Source organism: Pongo abelii, chromosome 2, assembly GCF_028885655.2.
Source record: "Pongo abelii isolate AG06213 chromosome 2, NHGRI_mPonAbe1-v2.0_pri, whole genome shotgun sequence".
In the NCBI taxonomy this organism is placed as follows: Eukaryota; Metazoa; Chordata; class Mammalia; order Primates; family Hominidae; genus Pongo; species Pongo abelii.
Genome location: NC_085928.1, coordinates 104,403,713 through 104,424,388, shown reverse-complemented (window position 1 = coordinate 104,424,388; position 20,676 = coordinate 104,403,713). Strand labels below are relative to the sequence as shown.

The 20,676-nt window shown below is 42.9% G+C and overlaps 1 protein-coding gene across 7 annotated transcripts in view; it reads left to right on the top strand.

The window, feature by feature from the left end:
- RBM6 (RNA binding motif protein 6) overlaps nt 1-20,676 on the top strand; it is a 139,360-nt gene that overhangs the window by 81,247 nt on the left and 37,437 nt on the right. The window contains exon 1 of one of the 7 annotated variants that reach the window (XM_024244615.3): nt 13,502-13,523. The exons of the other annotated variants lie outside the window; for them this stretch is intronic. The gene's annotated coding sequence lies outside the window, so the exon portion shown is untranslated. Of the gene's footprint in view, nt 1-13,501; nt 13,524-20,676 lie in introns of those variants that run through there. 7 annotated transcript variants of the gene reach the window in all.

The window sequence follows — 20,676 nt, the reverse complement described above, 5'->3', positions numbered from 1 at the left end:
CCTGGGCGGGCTCAAGCAGTCTTCACCTTGGCCTCCCAATTTGTTTGGATTACAGGTGTGAGCCACTATGCCCAGCCTCATTTTTGATATTAGTAATTTGTATCTTCTTTCTTTTTTTCTTAGACTGGTTAAATGTTTATCAATTTTATTGATCTTTTCAAAGAACCAACTTTTGGTTTCACTGATTTATCTCTATTAATTTACTGTTTTCAATTTCATTGACTTCAGCTCTAATTTTTATTATTTTCTTCTGCTTACTTTTGATTTAATTTGCTCTTTTACTGGTTTCCTAAAGTGGAAGCTCATATTATTGATTTTTAGATTTTTCTTCTCTTTTAATATATGCATTTAGTGCTATGAATTTCCCTCTCAGCACTGCTTTTTGTGTATCCCACAAATTTTGATAAGTTGTGTTTTTCATTATCATTTACAGTTGTGTGTTAATCCTCATACAGTTAATGATGGGGATAAATTCTGAGAAATGCACTCTTAGGCAATTTTGTCTTTGTGCAAATATCATGGAGTGTACATACACAAACCTAAATGGTATAGCCTGCTACCCACCTAGGCTATATCATTTAGCCTATTGCTCCTTAACTGCAAACCTGTACAACTTGTTACCATATTGTATATGATGGGCAGTTGTGACACAGTAGTATCTAAAGATACAAGAGAAACGGTACAGTGAAAATACAGTATTTCAGTATTTTGGGACCACCATCATATATTCAAGCCCATTGTTGACTGAGATGTCATTATACAGCATCTGACTGTAATTTGGAATATTTTAAAATTCCTCTTGAGATTTCTTCTTTAGCTTGTGTGTTATTTAGAAGTATGTTTTTAAATCTCCATATACTTTGGGATTTTTACAACTATATTACTGTTACTGACTTCTAGTTTAATTCTATTGTGATCTGAGAGCATATATTATTTTTTCTGTTATTTTAAGCTGGAAAAGGTATGTTTTATGGCCCGTAATGTGCTGCGTGAGCTTGAAGAGAATATGTAGTTCGCTGTTGCTGGATGAAATATTCTACAAATGTTGATTAGATTGCCGCTGTTATTTTGATGCGTATCCTTCCAGATTTTTCTGTGCATGTATCATCTGTCTGTGTATCTATCTGTAGGATAGGAGAATCTTGTACAAATGGTTTTATAACTCTTTAACTTCAAATATTGTGGACTTATTTCCTTGTCATTAAATACATTTAAGGCTGGGTGCAGTGGCTCATACTTGTAATCCTAGCACTTTGGGAGGCCGAAACGGGCAGATCACCTGAGGTCAGGAGTTTGAGACCAACCTGGCCAACATGTTGAAACCCCGTCTCTACTAAAAATACAAAAATTAGCTGGGTGTGGTGGCAGACGCCTGTAATCCCAGCTACTCAAGAGGCTGAGGAACGAAAATCGGTTGAACCTAAGGAGGTGGAGGTTGCATTGAACCAAGATTGCGCCAGTGCACTCCAGCCTGGGTGACAGAGCAAAACTTTGTCTCAAAATAAATAAATAAATAAATAAATAAATAAATAAATAAAATACGTACATATGTACATACATACATTTTAAAAATCATTTTGATATATATTCATCTCTATACTAACGAGGAATTTAAGTGCTTTTTTTTTTTTTTTGAGACAGAGTCTCACTTTGTTGCCCAGGCTGGAGTGTGGTGGCACAGTCTCGGCTCACTGCAACCTCTGCCTCCTGGGTTCAGGAAATTCTCCTGCCTCAGCCGGGTGAGATTTCCTCTTTAGCTTGTGTGTTATTTAGAAGCATGTTTTTGTACCTATCGTAGCTTCTCCAGAGAAGGGAGGTAGGAGAATTGCTTGAGCCCGGGAGGTCAAGGCTGCAGTGACCGACCCATGACCATGCCACTGCACCCTAGCCTGGGTGACAGAGTGAGCCCCTGTCTCAAAAAGGAAAAAAAAAAAAATCAGCGTATTTTATGACTTAATAAATGTATTCAAATTCCATCCAGATATTTCCTAATTTATTATTTTACTAACAGTGTTTGAGAGCACTTGTCTCCCCTGCCTTCCAACCAGTGTCAAGTGTGTTTTAACAAAATACTTACTTGTACTGGATAGTAGTACGTGGTTGGTTATTACTTTCTAATTGCTTGTTGTGTCTGAACTATTTAATAATTTTTTTAATGTTGCTAGTGTAGTGAAGAAGATAATGATTTAGTTTTTCTTCTGTTTTTTTTTTTTTTTTTGAGATGGAGTTTCACCCTTGTTGCCCAGGCTAGAGTGCAATGGCGCGATCTCAGCTCACCAAAACCTCTGCCTCCCAGGTTCAAGCGATTCTCCTGCCTCAGCCTCCCGAGTAGCTGGGATTATAGGCTCATGTCACCACACCCGGCTAATTTTGTATTTTTAGTAGAGACAGGGTTTCTCCATGTTGGTCAGGCTGGTCGCAAACTCCCGATCTTAGGTGATCTGCCTACTTTGGCCTCCCAAAGTGCTGGGATTACAGGCGTGAGCCACCACACCTGACCAATGATTTAGTTTTTCTCCCTTAGGTTATTAGTAGGCAGAATAGTTTTACATTTGATTATTAGTTATTCATATTTCTTTTGTGACTTGTTGGTTCTTAATATATCTATTCAGCCAAAAATGAAAAATAGGATATCTTAGCCTGTCTAGTCTTAAGGTAAATATATGTGGGATAGAAGGAGTTTTGGGGGCTGGGTGCAGTGACTCAAACTTGTAATCCCAGCACGTTGGGAAGCTGAGGTGGGCTGATCACTTGAGCCCAGGAGTTCAAGACCAGCCAGGGCAATGTAGCAAAACCCCGTCTCTACCAAAAGTACAAAAATTAGCCAGGTACAGTGGCACATACCTGTATTCCCAGCTACTAGGGAGGCTGAGATGGGAGGATAGATTGAGCCCAAGAGGTTGAGGCTGCAATGAGCTATAAGCATGCTCCACTACATTCCAGCCTGGGCGACAGAGTGAGACCCTGTCTCAAAAAAAAAAGATTTTTTTGAAAAGTTGAAAATGAGTATATTCTCTGAATACGAGGTAAGTTTTCCCAAGAATTTATCCCTCAGAATCTTTCTCGTTCTTCCTCCTCCTTCTCCTCCTCCTGCTTTCTTCTTCTTCTTTCTTCTTTTTCTGTTTCTTCTTCTTGCTTTTATAAAGTCTTTGCTGCTGTGGAGTTTTCTCTCAGTTACTTCTTATTTATTTATTTGAGACAGAGTTTCGCTCTTGTTGCCCAGGCTGGAGTACAGTGGTGCGATCTCGGCTGACTGCAAACTCCGCCTCCTGGGTTCAAGCTATTCTCCTGTTTCAGCATCCCAGGTAGCTGGGATTACAGGTGCCTGCCACCACACCTGGCTAATTTCTGTTACTTCTTTTGAGCCACCAAGTATTTGAAAAAGATGCATTAAGTAGTGACCGCAGTCCATGCTAGTATTGGGTGCTTACAGAGGTCTAGTAGAATACTGTGTTTTAAAAGGAGGTAAATTTAATAATTGCTGTGATTACTCTGTTATCATACGCTCATAAATAAAATGTTCGGTGATTTTTTTATTTTTATTTTTATTTTTTTTTGAGACAGATTCTTGCTCTGTCACCCAGGCTGTGCAATGGTGTGATCTCAGCTTACTGCAACCTCCGAGTTCAAGTGATTCTCGTGCCTCAGCCTCTCGAGTAGCTGGGATTACAGGCACCCGCCATCATGCCTGGCTAATTTTTGTATTTTTGTTGAGATGGGGTTTCACCATGTTGGCCAGGCTGGTCTTGAACTCCTGACTTCAGGTGATCCACCCATCTCAGCCTCCCAAGGTGCTGGGATTACAGGCGTGAGCCGCTGCGCCCAGCCAGGTGTGATATTTTTAATAAAACAAGTATTCAAATTCACTTACAAGACCAATGAAAGAATCGTTTGTCATAATTTTATGCCAAAGGGTACTTGTGGCTTAAGATAAACTTCCCATAATGACATTATCCACAGATTCAAAAAGTAGTATATCTTAAACAACTTCTGTGACATTTTAAAATGATGTGGCTTAGAAAATTGCTAGATTATCTAAAATGGCTCTATTGATGGTGTAAATGTAGCACGTGAAGAACTTGAATAAAATAGACTTTTGAAGTGTGCAAATGGAAAGAACAGTCCTTCTAAATAATTATTTCCCGTCCCTTTTATTGACGTATACATACAGAAAAGATATCATGTCGTAAGTGTATTGCTTAGTGAATTACTCCAAAGTTGGATATACCTGGTTAACCACCACCCGAATGAAAAAAAACAGAACACTGCTTCATATGCAGAAGCCCCTCCTGCCCCTTCTGGTCATTATCCTTTTCATCCCTCCCACAGGTAGTCACTGAGTTCTAATACCACAGAGTCTTTTGACTTTCTTTTGAGCCTTATGTAATTAGACTCACAAAAGGTGTATTCTTTTGCCTGACTTTTATACTTAGTATTGTTTTTGAAATTCATCTTGTGTGTAACTGCGATGTGTTCATTTTCATTGCTTAGTGAATTACTCCAAAGTTGGATATACCTGGTTAACCACCACCCGAATGAAAAAAACAGTTTTCGGCTGGGCACGGTGGCTCACGCCTGTTATCCCAGCACTTTGGGAGGCTGAAGCGTGCAGATCATGAGGTCAGGAGATCAAGACCATCCTGGCTAACACGGTGAAACCCTGTCTCTACTAAAAATACAAAAAATTAGCTGGGCTTGGTAGCGGGCGCCTGTAGTCCCAGCTACTCAGGAGGCTGAGGCAGGACACCTGTAATCCCAGCTACTTGAGATGCTGAAACAGGAGAGTGGCGTGAACCTGGGAGATGGAGCTTGCAGTGAGCTGAGATCGTGCCACTGCACTCCAGCCTGGGCGACAGAGCAAGACTCTGTCTCAAAAAAAAAAAACAAAAAAAACAAGAAAACAGTTTTCCAGTCTAAGAATGTATTACAGTTTATTCAAATTCCACTCTAGATGGACTGTGGGTTTTTTTTTTCCCCCATTTGGAGCTATGTCAAATGATGTTTTTTCAAAGTTGTTATTTCTCAGCCAGGCGCGGTGGCTCATGCCTGTAATCCCAGTACTTTGGGAGACTGAGGTGGGCAGATCACCTGAGGTCAGAAGTTCAAGACCAGCCTGGCTAACATGGCGAAACCCCGTCTTTTCTAAAAATACAAAAATTAGCCAGGTGTGGTGACGGGCACCTGTAATCCCAGCTACACAGGAGGCTGAGGCAGGATAATCACTTGAACCCAGGAGGTAGAGGTTGCAGTGAGCTGAGATCACACCACTGCACTCCAGCCTGGGTGGCAGAGCGAGACTCTATCTCAAAAAAGAAAACAAAACACCACGGAGTTGTTATTTCTCTTGGTGAATAGGTAGATGCACTTATTCCTGTTAATATAAACCTACCTGTGAATGTGCTTGTTGGATTTTCTATGTATCTTCTGTCTGCCACCTAGAAATTTAGCCTTTTTTATATATACAACTTTAATTTTTTTTTTTTTTTTTTTAGAGACAGGGTCTCACTATGTTGCCCAGGCTGGTTGAGAACTCCTGGCCTTAAGCTGTCCTCCTGCTTCAGTCTCCCAAAGTGTTGAGAATATAGGCGTGAGCCACTGTGCCCCACTGTTTAAGTTTTCATTGATTGCTGCCTACATACAGTCGTTCAACAGCTATTGATTCCCCCTGCTCTGTAGTGTAGGTATCAGGGGTACAGCAGTAATTAAGACCACATTATTTTATTTTATCATTTAAATATATAAGACTAATTGATAAATTAAGTATAGAACTTTGGCCAACATGGTGAAACCCCATCTCTACTAGAAATACAAAAATTAGCTGGGTGTGGCGGCAGGTGCCTATAATCCCAGCTACTCAGGAGGCTGAGGCAGAACTGCTTGGAGATGGAGGTTGCAGTGAACCGAGATCAGACCACTACACTCCAGCTTAGATGACAGGGGGAGACTTTGTCTCTTTTTTTTTTTCTTTTTGAGACGGAATCTCGCCGTCTTCCAGGCTGGAGTGCAGTGGCACGATGTCGGCTCACTGCAGCCTCCACCTCCCGGGTTCAAGCGATTCTCCTACCTCAGCCTTCCGAGCAGCTGGGATTACAGGCGCCCACCACCATGCCCGGCTAATTTTTATGTTTTTAGTAGAGACAGGGTTTCACTATGTTGGCCAGGCTGGTCTCGAACCCCTGACCTCAAGTGATCAACCTGCTTTGGTCTCCCAAAGTGCTAGGATTATAGGCGTGAGCCACTGTGCCCGGCCCTTTTTTTTTTTTGGGAGACAGAATTTCGCCCAGTTGCCAGGCTGGAGTGCAGTGGCACAATCTCAGCTCACTGCAACCTCTGCTTCATGGGTTCAAGCCATTTTCCTGCCTCAGCCTCCCAAATAGCTGGGACTACAGGCATGCACCACCACGTCTGGCTAATTTTTTGTATTTTTAGTAGAGCCAGAGTTTCACTATGTTGGCCAGGCTAGTCTCAAACTCCTGACCTCTGGCGATCCACCCGCCTCGGCCTCCCAAAGTGCTGGGACTAGGCAGGCAGTGAGCAGAGGTTGCGCCACTGCACTCCAGCCTGGGTGATAGAGTGAGACCTTGTCTCACCAAAAAAAAAAAAAAAAAAAAAAAAAAAAAAGCATAGGTAGGCATTTGATGATTTGATGATTTCATTGGCATCCCTAAAAGTTTATTTGTTCCTGGGTGGTCAGATAGCTTTTTGGCCATCTTCCTGTTGGGAAAATTGATGTTGCCTTCTGGAGTCCTCCAGTTTTCCATTATAATATGGTAAGTGGGAGCTAGAGCTTTGGGTAAGAATTGGGATATGATAAGGAGGATGAGTTTTGCAGTGGTGTGCATGGTTAGGAGGAGAAAAAGCTGGAGTCAGAGTGTTCACTCAGAGGCTTGGGGTAGGAGGGGTAGGTTTAAGTGGTGCTCATCTGGGCCAGAATAGGGCAAAAAGGGAAGAATGAAATAACCAGATGTCTTTGTTTCGTCGGTAGTCTTGCAGCCCTGAAAGCTTTTTTTGTTGTGTTGTATTTGTTGTAATTGAGGTATAATCCACATAACATAAAACTTACCTCTTTCAAGTGTACAATTTAGTAGTTTTTAGTATACTCACAAAATTGTGCAACTATCACCACTGATTCCAGAACATATCTGGGAACAAAAAGAAACTATATATCCATTAAGAGTCACTCTCCATTTTCTCCTACTTCCTTCTCTACCCCCAGTCATCTGCTAGTCGGCTTTCTGTCTCTATAGATTTGCCTGCTCTGGATATTTCATATAAATGGAATAATATACCATATGATCTTTTGTGACTGGCTTCTTTTACTTAGCCTAATGTTTTCAAGGTTCATCCATGTTATATGAATCAGTACTTAAATCATTTGTAGGGTTAAATAATATTCCATCATATGGATATACCACATTGTCTTTATCTGTTCATTAATTGGTAGACATTTAGGTTGTTTCCACTTTTGTTTATTGTGAATAATACTATTCACATTCATGTACAAGGTTTTGTGTGGACACATTTTCAGTTCTCTTCGGTATATACCAAAGAGCCACAATGCTAAAACTTCCAGCTTTTTACCAGCTATCCCCAGATGGATAGCCTAGTAAGCCCTGTGTTGGAGTGGTGTAGTGTTGAAAACGTGGCATACTCATACATTAGATAACCAGGTTTCAATTCTGGTTTGGAAGCCTTTGGATATTTGCGTTGCCCATTTGAATTCTCTCTTGGGCTGTGTTTGGTTTGGGGTTTTGTACTTTTTTTTTTTTTTTTTTTTACCAGATGTTTTGAGGCACTTGGTACTGTGGACATGTGTCAGTCTTAAATATTTGGGTTTTGAGCATACCAAGGGCTTGGTTTGCAGTTGAAAGTTGAATAGCAGTCTTCTTCCTTCCATTCCTTACAGATTCTCCTGTTCAGAGTCAACCATTGAATAGCATATTTATTGTTTCTGCCTGTGTGTCTGTTAGTGCTCTATGGTCTAGTTCCTGAGGTATTACGTTAAGAAGTATAGGGTAGTGGTCATCTTTTTTCTTTGACTTGATTCCTGTGTACTGTGAATGCAGAGCAATGCAGGATATGTTGGGTTTTCTACAGAGCATCAGCCCAGAGACATGTTTGCATTTGTTTCTGTCAGGTTTCCTGGCTCAACTGGCACCCTTTAAGGCCGGAGAACGTTAGTTTAGGCACTTTTCCTAGTAAAATACTTCTTTTTTTTTTTTTTTTTTTTTTTTTGAGACGGAGTCTCACACTGTTGCCCAGGCTGGAGTGCAGTGGCGCGATCTCAGCTCACTGCAAGCTCCGCCTCCCAGGTTCACGCCATTCTCCTGCCTCAGCCTCCCGAGTAGCCGGGACTACAGGCGCCTGCCACCACGCCCGGCTAAATTTTTGTATTTTTAGTAGAGACAGGGTTTCACCGTGTTAGCCAGGATGGTCTCGATCTCTTGACCTCATGATCCACCTGCCTCGGCCTCCCAAAGTGCTGGGATTACAGGCGTGAGCCACCGCGCCCGGCCAGTAAAATACTTCTTGTGGCTCTTCCTGTCTACTTGGAATGAAGGAGGCATTCCATTGTTAGACATGCTTGGGTAGTTCAGGATAATATTAGAGTCATGAGAGATATGATATAAAGGAATAACTAGCTAAACCAGAAAAAATGCCTGGGTAATGACTAGCAAATAGGTGGTCAACAGATGTCCTCATTAGATTGAAAGGTCTATGAAAGCAGGGACTATTTCTTTTCTTTACTGCTTAAAAAGGTTGGAAATGGACCTGGCAACATATGATGAGCTAAATAAATAAATATTTGTGAATTGGATTAATACATATTGCATAAAGTGGTTTTGGCTCTGTTTTATTCTTCATAAGCCCTAGTGATCTTTTTAATTTCTGTAAAATGTGGTCTTGACCCCCCCTAACCCGAGTGACCTCCTTATTTGCTAGGCTCTGGTATTTCTGTTAGATTTCTACTGTATTTTCTGAGATAGCAATTAGTAGATACTATTTCTCCTTTGATGGAGCTAGCCATATATTCTTGTTTGTTCATTTTAGCTTTCAAATTTCTGTCTGATTCTTGTTCTTTTACTCTGGAATGTAGTGAATGGAATGATTTGGAAGGTACAAGGTAGGTCAGTTTAGGTTGTCTAGGGCCTAGCATTTAAAACTTTAATTTGATGACATGGTGGATTACAAGAATGTAACAGTATCAAAATGATACCATCTTCTTGTGGTGGTATGTAGACTTAAAAAGAGAAACTGCAGAGGAAAAGGTCCCTTAGGATATAGAGCAGCAGTTGAAATGTGAGAAGTTGATGCCTTGCATTAGGGATTAGGAGTAGATGTAGAAGGAAGAGATCAGGTTTGAAAGAGTTTAAATAAAGAATCTCTAGGATTTGATAACACTGGATATCAGAGGGGAAGGTACAAGAGAGAGGGCAGAATCAAAGGCCACTCAGAGGTTAAAAGAATAATACTGGCTTGGCACGGTGGCTCACGCCTGTAATCCCAGCACTTTGGGAGGCTGAGGCGGGCAGATCACGAGGTCAGGAGTTCGAGACCAGCCTAGCCAATATGGCAAAACCCCGTCTCTACTAAAAATACAAAAGTTAGCTGGGTGTGATGACGTGTGCCTGTAGTCCCAGCGACTCGGGAGACTGAGGCAGAAGAATCACTTGAACCCAGGAGGCAGAGGTTGCAGTGAGCCGAGATCGTGCCACTGCACTCCAGCCAGGGCGACAGAGCGAGACTCTGTCTCAAAAATAATAATAAATAAATAAATAAATAAATAAATAAATAAAGGAGTAATTCCAACACTTGGGAGGCCGAGGCAGGAGGATTGCTTGAGCCCAGGAGTTCAAGACCAGCCTGGGCAGCATAGTAAAACCTCATCACTATAAAAAATTTTTAAAAAGAAATTTATCCAGGCATGGTGGTGTGCCCCTGTAGTCCCCATTACTAGAGAGGTTGAGGTGGAAGGATCTCTTGGACCCAAGAGGTCGAGAGTACAGTGAGCCATGATGCACCAGTGCACTCCAGCATGGGCAACAGAGTGAGACTTTGGGAGGCCATGGCAGAAGGATTGCTTGAGCCCAGGAGTTCAAGACCAGCCCAAGACCAGCCTGGGCAACATAGTGGGACCTTGTCTCTATAAAAAATTTTACAAATATATATAAAAGCCTGGGCATGGGGGCACGTGCCTGTAGTCCCAGCGACTGGGGGGTGGGGCAGGGGTGAGGTGGGAGAATCACTTGGGGCCAGGAAGTCGAGATTTCAGTGAGCCATGATCATGCCACTGCGCTCTAGCCTGGGTGACAGAGTGAGACTCTTTGTTTAAAACAAAAAAAAAAAGAATGGTTGTGCCTTGAACAGATACAAAGCATGTAGAAGAGGAAAGCATTTGGGAGGGAGAATAATTGTTTAGATACATTAAGTGTCAAGTGACAGTAGGACCTCTAGAAATACACAAACAGCTCCACAGGTTTTTTCATTGTCATTTCTTATACCTTTTGTTCCACTACCTACTTTTTTTCTACAGCTTTCTGTTTATTTTATAGTTTATGAATTTTAAGCAAAATACTTCCTTCTGCCTCTCACCAGTAATTTTCAAAAGCATCTGTATTGGTTAGGATTAGATTTGGCTGGGAGTGACAGAAAACTGAAAATAAAAGCAGTTTAAACAAGTTTATTTCTCTCTAATGCAAATGAAGTTTGAGCTGTCCAGGCTTTCTTATGGTGGTTTGGTCATCATCAGGGACCCAGGTTCTTTCAACCATGTAGCCCCATCTTAACATGTGATATCAGTTATATTTAGCAACCAATGGGAAGGAAGGGGGATGAAAATGGGCCCTGTCTTTAAGGATACTTCCTGGACATAGTGAGTAGAAGGATGGTTACCAGAGTATGGGAAGGGTAGTTAGGGGGCTGGGGGGAAGGTGGGAATGGCAAAGGGGTATAAAAAAAAAATAGACTGAGTAAGACCATCAGAGAAATGCAAATCAAAACCACAGTGAGATAGGTGGCTCATGCCTATATATATCTCACACCAGTTAGAATGGTAATCAGTAAAAAGTCAGGAAACAACAGGTGCTGGAGAGGATGTGGAGAAATAGGAACACTTTTACACTATTGGTGGGACTGTAAACTAGTTCAACCATTGTGGAAGACAGTGTGGCGATTCCTCAAGGATCTAGAACTAGAAATACCATTTGACCCAGCCATCCCATTACTGAGTATATACCCAAAGGATTATAAATCATGCTGCTATAAAGACACATGCACACGTATGTTTATTGCGGTACTATTCACAATAGCAGAGACTTGGAACCAATCCAATTGTCCTTCAGTGATAGACTGGATTAAGAAAATGTGGCACATATACACCATGGAATACTATGCAGCAATTAAAAAGGATGAGTTCATGTCCTTTGTAGGGACATGGATGAAGCTGGAAACCATCATTCTGAGCAAACTATCTACGGGCAGAAAACGAGACACCACATGTTCTCACTTATACATGGGAATTGAACAATGAGAACACTTGGACACAGAGTGGGGAACATCACACACTGGGGCCTATCGTGGGGTGGGGGAGGGGGGGAGTGATAGCATTAGGAGATATACTTAATGTAAATGACGAGTTAATGGGTGCAGCACACCAACATGGCACATGTATACATGTGTAACAAACCTGCACATTGTGCACCATGTACCCTAGAACTTAAAGTATATTTAAAAAAAGACCTACTATTTGATAGCACAATAGGGTGAGTATAGTCAATAATGACTTAATTGTACATTTTAAAATAACATAAAAAGAAAAAATAAATAATGCGGAGTGTAATTTGATTGGTTGTAACTCAAAAGATAAATGCATGAGGAGATGGATACTCTATTCCCCATGATGTGCTTATTTCACATTGCATGCCTGTATCAAAACATCTCCTGTACTCCATAAATAAATACACCTACTATATACCCACAAAAATTAAAAAAAGGATACTTTTGGACGTTTCAAGCATTACTTCTAGTTATGTTCAGTTGATCAGAATTTAGTCATAGCCACACTTCAGCTTCAAGGAGGGCTGCAGAACGTCTTTATTTTAGGCAGCTGTGTGCCCAGTTAAAAAGCGAATTTTCTCCCAAGGTAAAGAGAGCAGATAGGCATTGGGAGACTACTAGTAGTCTCTTAGTTTTCCAGGCCGAGCACAGTGGCTCATACCTGTAATCCCAGCACTTTGGGAGGTTGAGGCGGGCAGATCACGAGATCAAGAGATGGAGACCATCCTGGCCAACGTGGTGAAACCCCATCTCTACTAAAAAAAAAAATACAAAAATTAGCTGGGCGTGGTGGTGCATGCCTGTAGTCCGAGCTACTCGGGAGGCTGAGGCAGGAGAATTGGTTGAACCCAGGAGGTGGAGGTTGCAGTGAGCCACTGCACTGCAGCCTGGCAACAGAGCGAGACTCCATCTCAAAAAAAAAAAAAAAATAAAGCAGGGATTTGCTCCCAAGGTAAGAGAGCAAATAGGCATTGGGAGACTACTAGTAGTCTCTTAATTTCCCAGAATGAGAACCAGATTCTTTCCGGTTACAGAACTCATTTCTCCAAACATTAATTATTCTTATAATAATTTTAAAAAATACTAAATATATAATTTTCACCAGCCAAATGCTTCTTTTAAGAAATAGAGATGGGGGGCCGGGCGCGGTGGCGCACGCCTATAATCCCAGCACTTTGGGAGGCCGAGGCGGGTGGATCACCTAACGTCAGAGTTCAAGACTAGCCTGGCCAACATGGGGAAACCCTGTCTCTACTAAAAATACAAAATTAGCCGGGCGTGGTGGCGCATGCCTGTAATTCCAGCTATTCGGGAGGCTGAGGCAGGAGAACCGCTTGAAATCAGGAGGCGGAGGTTGCAGTGAGCCGAGATCGTGCCATTGCACTCCAACCTGGGCAACAAGAGCAAAACTCCTTCTCAAAAAGAAAAAGAAATAGAGAAGGGAGGCCAGGCTCATGCCTGTAATCACAGCACTTTAGGAGGCCGAGGTGGGCAGATCACCTGAGGTCTGGAGTTTGAGACCAGCCTGGCCAACATAGAGAAACCCAGTCTCTACAAAAAATACAAAAATTAGCTGGGCATGGTGGTGCATACTGGTAATCCCAGCTACTCAGGAGGCTCAGGCAGGAGAAGTGCTTGAACCTGGGAGGCGGAGGTTGCAGTGAGCCAAGACTGTGCCACTGCACTCCAGCCTGGGCGACAGAGTGAGACTCTGTCTCGAAAAGAAAAAAAAGAAAAAGAGACGGGGCCTCACATATGTGCAGTGGTATGATTCGTAGCTCACTATAATCTTGAGCTCCTGAAACCTAATGCTTTAAAACAAAACAGTACAAAACTACTAAGTTTATAATTAAATATATAAATAAAATATAATAAAAATGTTCACTTCTGTTTTTATATTCTTTAAAGTGACCCATAGGCTGGTGATTAGTAACTAAAGCATATGCTGTGGAACATCCAGCACTGATGTAAGTATATGAAGTTTGAATACCAGGTCAGTAGATTCAGAAGCTAAGTTACTGTATGGTAAAGACCATGTTTTGCCTGAGCAGCTTTGGATATAGTTTTTTCTTTTTTTTCTTTTTTTGAGGCGAGTCTTGCTCTGTCGCCAGGCCGGAGTGCAGTGGCGTGATCTCGGCTCACTGCAAGCTCTGCCTCCCAGGTTCAAGTAATTCTGCCTCAGCCTCCCGAGTAGCTGGGGCTACAGGTGCATACCACCACGCCCAGCTAATTTTTGTATTTTTAGTAGAGATGGGGTTTTACCATGTCGGCCAGGTTGGTCTCAATCTCCTGACCTCGTGATCCCCCTGCCTCGGCCTCCCAAAGTGGTAGGATTACAGGACTGAGCCACAGCACCTGGCCGGATATAGTTTTTCTATGTGTGTTTTTCCTAAACCTTATTATACATAAACATATAAGGACAGAGATCAAATGCCCCCTGTCTAGAAACACCATTTCTGCCAGGCCCATCTTAATAAGACTATGTCTTCTTTTTATTTGTTTCTATACTTCCTTTTTTTTTTTTCTGAGACAGGGTTTCGCTCTAGTTGCCACCACACTCAGCTAATTTTTGTGTTTTTAGTAGAGACAAGGTTTCACCATGTTAGCCAGGCTGGTCTCGAACTCCTGACCTGAAGTGATCTCCCCACCTCGGCCTCCCAAAGTGTTGGGATTACAAGCGTGAGCCATCACGCCCAGCCTAGACTTCTTAGTGTGGTGTTTCATTTTCTTTTCTCTGGTTCCCATCCAGCTTTGTGCATTGTACATGCTCACGGTGCACTTTATATGACCTGTTGGCATATTTTCTCACTCTCTTTTTGTCTCTCTTCACTTCCAGCAGTGTTAAATAACTCTTTCCATTCTGCAGTTTTCCTGATAAGAATTTCAGATAGTGGTGGCCAGGCGCGGTGGCTCACATCTGTAATCCCAGCACTTTGGGAGGCCAAGGCGGCAGATCACTTGAGGTCAGGAGTTTGAGACCAGCCTGGCCAACATGGCAAAACCCCATCTCTACTAAAAATACAAAAGCTAGCCGGGTGTAGTAGCGCATGCTTGTAATCCCAGCTACTAGGGAGGCTGAGTCAGGAGAATTGCTTGAACCTGGGAGGCGGAGGTTGCAGTGAGCTGAGATCACACCATGGCACTCCAGCCTGGGTGACAGAGCGAGACTCCTTCTCAAAAAAAAGGGCAATGAATAATTGGATAAGGAACCAAAACTTTTATTCTGAAAAGAGAAAATTCCAGTCTATAGCAAGGACAATTTTCCTTCTAAGCAACAGTACTGATATATCATGGCTAAAGAAGCAGGCTCAGCTTCTTTGTCCCTTTCACTAATTTGCTATGGCTTCTAACATAGGCTAGGAAAAGAAAAAAATCTCTTTCTCTTTCTCCTCTCCCCTCCCCTCCCCTCTCCTCCCCCACTCTCCTCTCCTCCCCTCCCCTCCCCTCTCTTTATCTGTCTATCTGCTAAGGGCAGCAAATCTGTATCCGTACAGGTCTGCAGCAACTTCAATTCTTGCCTCCTCAGAAGAAACAATTTGACTGAGGGTCATAAGGCAGAAGGAGAGACCAAGGCAGGTTTTACAACAGGAGAGAAAGTTTATTTAAAAACTTCAGAACAGGAATGAAAGGAAGGAAAGTACACTTGGAAGAGGGCCAAGCAGGTGACCTGAAAGACAAGCGCACCAACACATAGCCTTTCAACAGGATAGAGCACAGTTAAAACTGCCCTGGAAAAGCCAGACATACAGGCTACTCTGTATAGTAGAAACTTCAGGATGGGGTGCGGTGGCTCACACCTGTAATCCCAGCACTTTGGGAGGCCGAGGTGGGCAGATCACGAGGTCAGGAGATCGAGACCATCCTGGCTAACATGGTGAAACCCCGTCTCTACTAAAAATACAAAAAATTAGCCGGGCGTGGTGGCGGGCGCCTGTAGTCCCAGCTACTTGGGAGGCTGAGGCAGGAGAATGGTGTGAACCTGGGAAGTGGAGCTTGCAGTGAGCTGAGATCACGCCATTGCACTCCAGCCTGGTCAACAGAGCCAGACTCCGTCTCAAAAAAAATTAATAAAATAAAAAAGAAACTTCAGCATGCTTCCTAATACTGTTCAAAGGTCTCCCTTTTTATTATTTTATTTAAATTTTTTTTTTTTTTTTGAGACAGAGTCTCACTGTGTTGCCCAGGCTGGAGCGCAGTGGCGTGATTTCGGCTCACTGCAACCTCCACCTCCCAGGTTCAAGCAATTCTCGTGCCTCAGCCTCCCGAGTAGCTGGGATTACAGGTGCCCACCACCACGCCTGGCTAATTTTTTTGTATTTTTAATAGAGACGGGTTTTCACCATCTTGGCCAGGCTAGTCTTGAACTCCAGACCTTGTGATCCACCCACCTTGGCCTCCCAAAGTGCTGGGATTACAGACGTGAGCCACCGTGCTCAGCTCAATTTTTATATTTTTGGTAGAGACCAGGTTTCACTGTATTGGCCAGGCTGTTCTCAAACTCCTGACCTCAGTTGATTCACCCACCTCAGCTCCCAAAGTGCTGGGATTACAGGCATGAGCCACTGCGCCCAGCAGGGTCTCCCTTTTTAAACGTATTTTCTTTTTATAGCCTTCAAACTACAAGAGATGCCTTTTAATAAACTGGATGGTATGTCTTAACATCTGATGGTGTTTAAAGGCATCCAAGGGTTAAGTCTGTGATAGATTGCCAAGGCATACAGGTCTGATCAGGAGAGTTTCTTGATGACTAGCTATGGGCTATGCCTTTTAGCACATGATCCCAACTCCAGCAGGGATATAGTTAGTGACCTGTTGGCTTTGTCTTCTCCCAAACTCCTGGATTACTACAAATTTCTTCTTCGTGCAGGAATCATTCCCTCACTCTATACATATCTGCTGTTAAAAAAAAAAAAAGTTAAGATATTATAGCCATTATATTGTAACAGCTATGATATTATAGCTCAGTAAATGCTGCTTTCCAAATATTGGCTAATTTAACCATAGCATGTCTTCAATGTTAGAAGCCAGCCCTTATTTTTATCAGGGGCTGAAATTTGATAATTCTTTGTGTTATTTGCTTGTGAAAATAAGTAGAACAAAAAGGATTAGGGACCTAACCTTGTATCCCAGTGAACCTTTTCTGACTTAAAGCTTCCTTTGTTTTTTTTTTGGAGATAGGAGTCTTGCTGTATCGCGAGGCTAGAGTGCAGTGGCACGATCTTGGCTCACTGCAGCCTCCGTCTCCTGGGTTCAAGTGATTCTCCTGCCTCAGCCTCCCAAGTAGTTGGGACTACAGGCGCATGCCACCATGCCCAGCTAATTTTTTTTTTTAATTTTTAGTAGAGATGGGGCTTCACCATGTTGGCCAGTATGATCTCAATCTCTTGACCTCGTGATCCGTCCACCTTGGCCTCCCAAAAAGCTTCCATTCTTAATCTTGGTGCTTCTGAGTGGCATTGGGTCGATAGCTTTCTGCCTAAGAAGAGAATTGGCTGGGCATGATGGCTCACACCTGTAATCCCAGCCCTTTGGGAGGCTGTGGCAGGAGGATCATTTGAGCCTAGAAGTTCAAGACCAGCCTGGGCATCATAGGAAGACCCCATGTCGGCATAAAATAAAATAAAATAAATTAGCCAGACTTGGTGACATGCACGTATTGTCCCAGCTTGTCAGGATGCTGAGGTGGGATGATTGCTTGAGCTCAGGAGATCAAGGCTGCAATGAGCTATGATCATACAACACCAGTGCACTCTAGCCTGAGTGACAGAGCAAGACCCTGTCTCAAAAAAAGCAGGGGGGCGTAGTCACTTCCCTAAAATGTTAGTTGAACAGTATGTATTCAGAAGTCCAGAGGCTCTGTATTTTATTAATATTTTCAAGGCACTATTTCTGCAGAAATCAAGTCAGCAAGATTCTTTGAGGACGTTACAGGCTGAGGGGCTAAAGACACCTTTCGAGGAAGCTCAAGTACTTGGGTGGGAGGTGATAGATACAGGGTCAGTAGAAATAATGTCTCTTTTTATTTTTTTCCCATTAAAAATTTTTGTTTTAATAGCAATGGAGATGGGGTCTCACTGGGTTCCCTGAGCTGGTCTGGTCTCGAGCTCCTGGATTCAAGCAGTTCTCCCACCTTGACCTTTTAAAGTGTAGGGATTATAGACATGAGCCACCATGCGTGGCAAATTTCTTTTCTTTCCTTTTTTTTTTTTGAGACTGAGTTTTGCTCTTGTTGCCCAGGCTGGAGTGTGGTGGCACGATCTTGGCTCACTGCACCCTCCGCCTCCCAGGTTCAGGTGATTCTCTTGCCTCAGCCTCCTGAGTAGCTGGGATTACAGGCGCCTGCCACCATGCCTGTAATTTTTGTATTTTTAGTAGAGACGGGATTTTACCATGTTGGCCAGGCTGTTCTTGAACAACTGATCTCAGTTGATCCACCCGCCTCGGCCTCCCAAAGTGCTGGGATTACAGGTGTGAGCCACCGCTGCCGGCTCCAGTGTCTCTTTTGGATGGTGGATCCTGAAGAATAGCTGCTGGTTCTTTGGGGATGCCTGGGGAATACTGTGCAGGCTTTGTGATGGGCTCAGCAGTGAGGCCTGTACAGTATCTTAGGTCTTGTGGGCCTCAGTCTGCTCTCTTGGCTGTTCTCTACCACCTCCTGCCATTAAGTTTTTAAGAAAAAGGAATGGTTTTATTATATTCTTTGGTAAACAAAGCAAATTAAGAAGCTTTATATTTTCCACATTTATTTACCAAACTCCCTATTCGTTTTTCTCTATAGGGATTCAGTTTAGAGACCTATTCAATGAAGCATGCCTTGATGTTGAATTTAGAGTCTACTTTTTCCAGAAGAAAAGAGCCAGGGAGCTCCAGCAGTAGTCATCTCAGAATATAAAAGTGTTATAGAAATGATGTAAATCAGGCCGGGTGCAGTGGCTCACGCCTGTAATCCCAGCACTTTGGGAGGCCGAGGCGGGCAGATCATGAGGTCCGGAGATCGAGACCATCCTGGCTAACACGGTGAAACACCGTCTCTACTAAAAATACAAAAAAAAATCAGCCAGGCGTGGTGGCCGGCACCTGTAGTCCCAACTACTCGGGAGGCTGAGACAGGAGAATGGTGTGAACCCAGGAGGCAGAGCTTGCAGTGAGCCGAGATTGTGCCACTGCACTCCAGCCTGGGCAACTGAGCAAGACTCCGTCCCCAAAAAACAAGAAAAAGAAGAAAAGAAATGATGTAAATCAGCTGCCCTTCACTCTGTGTTGAGATGGGGGATGTCCCTAATTGCAATACGAGAGAGCCTCTCTTTTATCTGGGACTAAAAGCCCTTGCCCTACATACCTCATAATTATTTTAGGGTTAACTGATTTAATTGTCAGGAAAGAACAAGCTGTATCTTGTTTCTGGACATATTCTACTTTGTGAATATTTTTATTTCATTGCTATGTGATCGGAATCAACTCAGGAAAGAGGAAAAAATAAGATAGAGGTTATAGAATTCTGAATTCTGAAGGGAATTCTGAGAATTACCAGTAAAATATGTCAAAATGTGATATTTTACTTCCACCAAGAATTAGGTCATATCTTTGTGTGAAAATAAATTATTTATTTATTTATTTATTTATTTATTTATTTTGAGATGGAGTCTCGCTCTTTTCCCCCAGGCTGGAGTGCAATCATGCAATCTCAGCTCGCTGCAACCTCCACCTCCGGGGTTCAAGCGATGCTCCTGCCTCAGCCTCCCAAGTAGCTGGGATTAGACGCGCCCATCACCACACCTGGCTGATTTTGTACTTGTAGTAGAGACATGGTTTCACCATGTTGGCCAGGCTGGTCTCGAACTCCTGACCTCAGGTGATCCACCCCCCTCCCCCCTTGGTCTCCCAAAGTGCTGGGATTACAGGCATGGGCCACCGCACCCGGCCTATGGAAATAAATTATTAACCAGAGAAATTTTGACTATGGTTTTTATAAATGTTAGGTGAAACATTGCTCTAAAAGATACAAAATTATAACAAGCTGAAAAGTTTTTTAAAAATCTGCATTTTAGTGGTTCAGTTTTTCAGTTGTTCTGAGTGCTAATAGTTGGAGTTTATAAATTGTAAGAAGCAATCTACGGAGATTCTGTGATGAAGGAATTTGTTGAATGCCCTGTCTGCCTCACAGTCTCAGTCTTTATGATAGAGTCTTGTCTTCTCACAAGGAGAGAAAAGATTTGAGGCTCTTTTGATTACTTACTTATTTGCTTATTTACATATTTTGCCTCTTTGTTTTTGCTGCAAATACAAACGTAATGGAACCTTAGAATAGGAGAGACTTGTGGATCCCCTGGTAGGCACTGTTCTTTCTATGTTCCTGGAGCCAAGCTCATGGAATTGCCTCCAAGACTACGGATCCCTGATTTTCTTTCATCATGATAGGAGGCATTTTCTAGAACCTGAATCTTAACTTTAAAATGCATGTAAGACCTGCAAGGAGTGGTAGTGAAGTGGGTGGAATATATTCTTAGCACCAGACACCTTTAAAATATTTAAGTTCTCGGCAGGGTGCCCTGGCTCACCCCTGTAATCCCAACACTTTGGGAGGCCGAGGTGAGCAGATCACGAGGTCAGGAGACCGAGACCATCCTGGCTAACACGGTGAAACCCTGTCTCTACTAAAAATACAAAAAATTAGCCGGGCGTGGTGATGGGTGCCTGTAGTCCCAGCTACTCGAGAGGCTGAGGCAGGAGAATGGCATGAACCCGGGAGGCAGAGCTTGCAATGAGCTGAGATCGCGCCACTGCACTCCAGTCTGGGTGACAGAGCAAGGCTCCTTCTCAAAAAAAAAAAAAAAATATATATATATGTATGTTTATGTTTTCTTATGCCAGGGTCTGGCTTGGAGTGTATTGTGTTCCCAGAGCAGAGTTCTTTTTTTTTTTTTTTGAGATTGGGTCTCACTTTGTCACGCAGGCTGGAATGCAATGGCGCGAGCTTGGCTCACTGCAGCCTCAACCTCACAGGTTCAAGCAACCCTCCCACCTCAGCCCCCGGAGTAGCTAGGATAACAGGCGCACATTACCATGCCCAGCTAATTTTTGTATTTTTTGTAGAGGCGGGGTTTTATCACATTGCCCAGG